This window comes from Pimephales promelas, chromosome 4 (assembly GCF_988280905.1).
Source record: "Pimephales promelas chromosome 4, fPimPro1.hap1.1, whole genome shotgun sequence".
In the NCBI taxonomy this organism is placed as follows: domain Eukaryota; kingdom Metazoa; phylum Chordata; class Actinopteri; order Cypriniformes; family Leuciscidae; genus Pimephales; species Pimephales promelas.
The window spans coordinates 9,744,179-9,751,132 of NC_142772.1; the positions used below are offsets into that span (position 1 = coordinate 9,744,179).

At 36.7% G+C, this 6,954-nt stretch overlaps 1 long non-coding RNA gene across 1 annotated transcript; it reads right to left on the bottom strand.

The window, feature by feature from the left end:
- Positions 1–1,829: 1,829 nt before the first annotated feature.
- On the bottom strand, positions 1,830–3,629 carry LOC148981621 (uncharacterized). The gene is made up of 4 exons (XR_016168166.1): positions 3,281–3,629; positions 2,666–2,786; positions 2,383–2,454; positions 1,830–1,966 (listed from the first exon to the last, which is right to left on the bottom strand). It is a non-coding gene; the product is annotated as an uncharacterized LOC148981621 (long non-coding RNA).
- Positions 3,630–6,954: the final 3,325 nt, after the last annotated feature.

Below are 6,954 nucleotides of genomic sequence, written 5' to 3' on the forward strand. Positions count from 1 at the left end.
TTCAAATATCTTCAAAGTCTCACATGTCTGGAATGACATGGGGTTGATTAAATTATGACACTTTTTATTTTTGGGCGAACCATTTCAAGTATAATGAGCAGTCGATCATGTTGTGCAAAAATAATGTAATTTAGTCATTTAATCAAACCCAACAAGCTCTAATCACTTAAATCTCATATAGGACAGTGTGAATCTCTCATAGGTCTTGTTCATTTTGGGAATTAGCAATTAATTTAGCAAAAAATTACTTTTTTAATGTTTGATTTGTTTATTTAAGTGTCAAACACCATGGTGGCCAGCCCTCATGGGCTTATTAGACACTAGAGTAATAATTTCACAAATATCTCCAAGTACATTATACGCTTAACACTCAGTTTGAAATTGAAAAACTAACTTTTGATCACCCAATGATCATGTGTGAAAACACGTATAAATAAATTGATCACATAAAAATCAACTCAGTTTTGAGAAATAAATACATTATTTTTACCCCCTTGATTTTCTGTTTATAGTTTAAATAAATTGTGTTTGAGAAGAAAGAAATTTAGCCATAGTTTCAGAAATTTTGTGTAAGCAATTTGAAGAAAAAAAAAAAACTGTAAAACTCAGTATTACCATGTGTAGCCATACCCATAACACTAGCATTTCCTGTATTAACAGTGGTCTCTGCTGGCCTCTACTGGAAAAAATAAGTACATCCAGAAAAAAGGAAGAGAAAAAAAAAACAGGGCAAAAGCTGTGCTCATGTGCCTCGAACTGATAAGTGCTTTGTACTTAGGGTGCTTGGGCTTCAGGGCCACACTGGCTTTTGGGACAGTGCTCCATAACACCCGGCCCACAAGCATTTCAGCTGGTGATCCAAGATCAATCACCGGTTTGTTTCTCAGTGAAAGAGGTGCAAGATGTGAAGCCATCTTGCTTTCTTTAGCATTAGCTTGATTGTTTTTATGGACCGCTCTGCCATCCAGCTAGACCGTGGGTCTAACTACTGCATGTGCAGCTTTGTCAGGAATCTGTTAAACTGCTGGATATTTTGAAAAGTAATCAACAGTAAGGAGAAATTACCAACCCAGCTTGTACCATGGGAGCTCTTGCAGTTCATGGGGTTTCAATGGCTCTATTTGGTTCTTTGGCATTAGCTGCTGCCAAACATGGACATTAGCTGCTGTACATCTTTTGACCATAGTCCGGATCTCTGTGGACAAGCCTAGCTAGCACAGGTATCTCTGTGCATGTTCTTTGGTGTGTTGTACTCCTTGATGAGCTGCATTTAATCTTTCCAGTATTACTGGCCCCATACCTCTTGGAATGATGAATTTGTCATCTGTCATCATCACAGATGATGTGATGATGTGTGTCTTTGATAAGCCAATAACTCCTAAAATCCTTGTCAAGCTATTTCTTGTGAACAGGCCATACAGGTATACAGAACAAAATTACAAATGCAACACTTTAGTTTTTGCCCCCAGTTTTCATGAGCTGAACTCAAAGATCTAAGACATTTCTATGTACACAAAAGCCTATTTATCTCAAATATTGTTCACACATTTATTGTTATAAATTTATTTATTTCATAGTGTGATTTACCCCCACTTTCAATTCTTTTGCTTCAATGAAAGGTTAGAATTTTGCCAATTTTTTGAATGGAAGATCAAAAGGATAAACAATGCAGAATTATCTTTTACAGCCAGTTTTCATCATATTTACCAGGGGTCCCATTAATTCTGAGCACGACTGTATGTTCGCCTATATATGCACCTACATGTTTACCTGTATAATTATTAAAATCCCATAGCTACTAGGCAACATAAATAATAGTCCAAAATGTATACTTGTACATTATTTATTTACTTAAGAACAATCAAAAAAAAAAATCGTGTTGATCTTCTCAGCTTCGAGAGCTTCGAATTGATAGATGTGCCTAACTCCCCTTGGCTGGCTGCCAGCCACTTCTTCAATGTAGCATCTAGAGAAGACAAAAATAATAAGTCACTATAATAATAATATTAATGATAATAATAATAATATAGCACTTCATCAGGAACCCAAAGTGCTTAAAGTACAGCTGTGATCGGAGACCCATGTTTGGACCTATTTTTGGCTGATCATAATAAAAAAATGCATCATGTAAACATGTCAATTGGAAGATTCTGATTCTGAAGATTCTTAAAAATCAGAAATGTGGCTTAAGAAGAGGAAAGTTAGGATCAAGAACTGAGTATTAGTATTAGTATTATAGGTTCCAAGCAGATATAGTAACAATAATCCCTTATACAGTCTCCATTGATGCCTAATAAACATTGATACAAGTAAGCTTAAAGTGGTGAACTTATAAAGTAATGCGTTGAGAAGGGAAAACAAAACTTTTATGCATTTACTCACCAATAATGGCTGCCTTTTTAATTTGGTCAAGGGTGATCAATTGCTCCCCATCCCCTCTGGTTGGCTTCCCACCTTAAAGTAATATTTCAAAATTATGAAATGGTTGTGAAAGCAAGAGTGTTTTATATAAACGTCACAATTTATTGAGGTGCAAGAAAATGCAACAATGGCAAGTAAAAAAAGTTACGGTAAGCCCGCACACAAACATAATTTACTCCACAGAAGTACACATGACTTGTTTTTTTAAGGACAGAAGAGATTAGGAGCATGTTTTGTACCAAACCTCCAAATCAAAGGTGCCCCAGCAGCAGATTCCACACCATGGCAGTAGCAGAGGTGGCAAGGAGGGCTGCTTTCCACACTTCTGCCTGGCAAAACACCCCAGAGCCCTTTATAACTTCAATCTGAAAAATAATTTCACATCACAATATTAATTTATTGGCATTGTTTCATATTGATTCTTAAGCATATCTTCCCAATAGTTATGTATAAATGCAGATTAATGATAAAGATATGAAACAAATTAATCATTGCCCTAAACGTTATTAAAAGGGGAGAAGGAGGAGGACAGGGTGGAGAGAAGGAGGAGGTTGAATGGAGAGTAGGGAAGGAGAAAAGATAGGATATGAGTGAAGGGGGGCAGGAGGAAAGGATGATTGTCTCTTATTTGTCTTTAAAGGGCTTGGTCTCCTCTCTGGAGTCTTAGAGAAGAAACATAGTACACCTCTACAACAATTTTTTTTCATCCAAGCAAGCCAAAAACTTGGAAAGCATTAAACATGTCAATAAATGAAAGCAATTACATGCAAAAGTAATCAGCCAAACGTCATAAAAATCCATATAGCTCTGTTTGAGTACAAGTAAACTAAATAAATAAACATGCAAGGGGGTTACTCACCAGTTGCACTTCCCCAGTCTTCATAGAAAAAAAAATATATAGTTATTCTCTTCAATAAATTAGAGTGCAAATACATCAAATAATTAACACTATCAATCAGCCCAACATCACAAGTCTCTATACAGCTCTGCTAGAGAAACAATTTTAAAAAGCAAAATCAGAGGAACTTATCTTTTGAGCAATAATGGCGAGGTAATTTCATTTGAGGTAATTCTAGAAAGAGATAATATAAAGAAAAAAAAAACAATTACAATCACTAACGTTAAAACATAATAAGTGCTTTAAAACTATTTAAATGCTTTAAAAATGTTTAAACTGCAATAAATGCATGTTTTTTTTTTGGCAGCCATTTTGTTTTTATTGTTTATGCCAAAACAGTGATGTTTACAACTTGTTATACGGCATAAATGGATTCAGAACCTAAAAATCATATAGAAACAAACACTTGAAGTAATTTTCCTCAAAAATGCCTACTGCATCTTATCCATGGCTATTTATCTATTTTGGGACTCGGCTATAAGCTGCTTTGAAATCTGTAGGCTACTGTGTATATAGCACTATATAAAGGTGACTTGATTTTCCTTGATTGGAAACATGCTGCAGAGAAAGTGCACTGTGCAATGTATGTGTACTACTAATGATAGGGTTTCGGGAAAACAGCTACTTTGCAGTAAGAAAAGCTGTTGGGTTCTGACACATACAGTTTTTTTTTTTTCTTAGTTTTTTGGTCAAAGGATCAAGGAAATGTTGATTTCTTAATTTATGAGCCTAAAAATAATAGGGACATGTCCCACAACTCCCATCACAAATTGCACCTATTAGTGGGGCGGCTAAGCGCAGATTTTCATCAGAATCGATCACTTTGCGATAAAAGCATGAAATTTGGTACGAAGGCTCACAAAGGGGGTCTGATCAGATTTAGGACCGTAGGCGCTCAAAATTTGGCCCCTGGGGGCCATGTCAGGCATTTTTCGAAATGGCTGCCAAATATGGATTTCTTAATGCGAAAATGAATTTAAAGCTGCCAGAAACCTAAAATGCAATTACACAATTCACCATAAATACATGTAAATATGACCACACTTTCACATAGAAGGTCTTTATACTTTCAAATATAAGATATGTTTAAAAAAAAATTGAAAATGGCCACCAAATATGGATTTCATAATGTCATAATGGATAGACGACAGAAATTAACAATTAAAAAAGTTGCACATTTGATCATTAAACAATCTAGTTCATTTTTAAACAAAAAGGAAAAGAGGTTATGATATCTATCATAAATTATGTACTTTTTAAATGTACATTTAAATATTTAATATTAAATTGTGAGCATATACTATCATTTTTACTGGGTAGTTTGTCAGGGACTCCTTTTTATTCAGTCAGTAGGTTTCATCTTGTGGTGGCCACAGTTAAATATTATTCTCTTTAAAATCTAGGGAACTGGTGAGATGTTTTACTCTTGACTACAAGTGAGATAAAGGCAAAGTCAGTTGGATGTGTTTCTCACTGTTACTCAGTAAAAATAGTGTAGGCTAATACTGCAAGTAAGCAAACATAACTCAGACAGGCAAATATAACATGAAATAAATTTTAGTCTGCATGAATTTAGAGTTATGATTCTGTGAAATAGGTGTACATTTCCACAGAATTTAATTTAGGCTGGTTGTATAAACTAGCTGCAATTCATCCCATTTATTTCATTGTAACTCTGTGCTCTTGTACGACTTCTTTGCTCTCCAAATGCTCTAACCTTGACTATAAATATTAATTGTAAGAACTGTTGAGCCCTGCTGGATTTTTTGCAAGTGGTTTAGTAGGTAGGCCTACAAATCACATTGTAGACCGAGTTTTCCTCACAAGAAAAACATAAATTAGCACGATTAGCATGATTACGACAATTAGACCACTACACAAGAACTACTTTGATCCAATGCAATGACTAAAACCTTCAAATTATTTAATACTGGATATACTGATCCCCCAACACAAATAACTGACTGGGAACTGTGTTTCATTTGTCAGAATAATACTCAAGAGCCACTCGGATGCCCATCAAATTGCCAATGGCAGGTCAATACTGAACGTTACAAAAATCTGGCAGAAAATCTATTAAAATTTGATTAACTTAAACAACGATATCTTTACAGATTGCACAGTTAGATAAAGGGCAAGGTATAGAGGCCACATTTATTAGGAACAATGCAAAATATCACAAATTATACATGTCGCCTCAGATTCAACAATCAAATGCTACAAAGAGCTGAGAAGAGAGCTTCTACAACTGATGAGCATGACACTAGAAAATGAATAAAATTAGTTTTAAAAACCTCATTCAGTGATGACATCGATAAGACTTAATGTGGAGAGAACCTGCAGGTAGTGAGAGACTTCATAAGGCTGCTACATTTCAAATTGATGAAAAAGTTCGAAAGTGTGCCGTTGTCCTCAATGACATCAAGCTTCTGGCACAGCTCAGTGGAGGTGACATGTTGGCTTTAGAGGCCAAGTATCATTCCAAATGTTTGGCCTCTTTGTAAAATAGAGCTAGATCCCAAATGACACCTCACCAGGTGAAGAGCAGTTAGGACCAGATGTGACTAGTCCTTTGCATAACTTAATTAATAATACTAATTCATTACATTTATTTAAATAGAGAGGGGAATCTCCATCATGGCCTATATCTCCATATATATACAAAGGCCACTGGGCAAATTTGATTTGGCCAGGATGCCGGGGTTACACCCCTACTCTTTCGAAAGACATCCTGGGATTTTTAATGACCACAGAGAGTCAGGGCCTCAGTTTAACGTCTCATCACGACAATATAATGTCCTCATCACTTTACTGGGGTGTTAGGACCCACACAGACCACAGGGTGAGTGCCCCTTGCTGGCCTCATGAACACCTCTTCCAGCAGCAACCTGGCTTTCGCAGAAGGTCTCCCATCCAGGTACTAACCAAGCTCAGCCCTGCTTAGCTTCAGTGGGCAACCAGTCTTGGGCTACAGGGTGATGTGGCTGCTGGCTATATCATGTTGTAGTCTTTACAGAGATGAAAACTGTCCACATGTGGTCTGTCCACCAATATGTCAGATCAACAAGTGACAAAGCTGGAGATCTCAGTGATTTGTCACGGGCTGCATACCATGCAACTCAGCAGTCACTGGACATTGATGCCACCTGCATTACATCATGCACACAGTTGCAATGATCAGGCACTCAATAGATGTCATCAGAAATGCAATTAATCATTTGCATCCAGAGCAAACCCCTGTGCACCCCTTTGACCAGCCACTATTTGCCTTGGCCAAGCAAATACAGTGGAAGTGGCCAAATAGATATGGTGAAATTGTGATTCTTTTTGGGGGTCTCCACATTGAGATGGCATTCTTGAGGACCAAGGAAGTGGTTGGGTAGAGGCTCTTGTTCAAGCAGACATTACAGGCACAGCTGACTCTTTCTTAAAAGTGGCCCAAGTAACAGAGGCTGCATTGTACATTTTGCAACGTGCTGCATATGACAATTACATGAATATGCATTCCTCCAGTGGTGTGCTGAGCTTTGATGAATGGTGCAAGAGGCAAAAAGATAAAAGATCAGCTCTTAATCACTTGTCACTATGATGTCTAATTTTGATCACATAACATGAATTTACAGATGATTCATGAA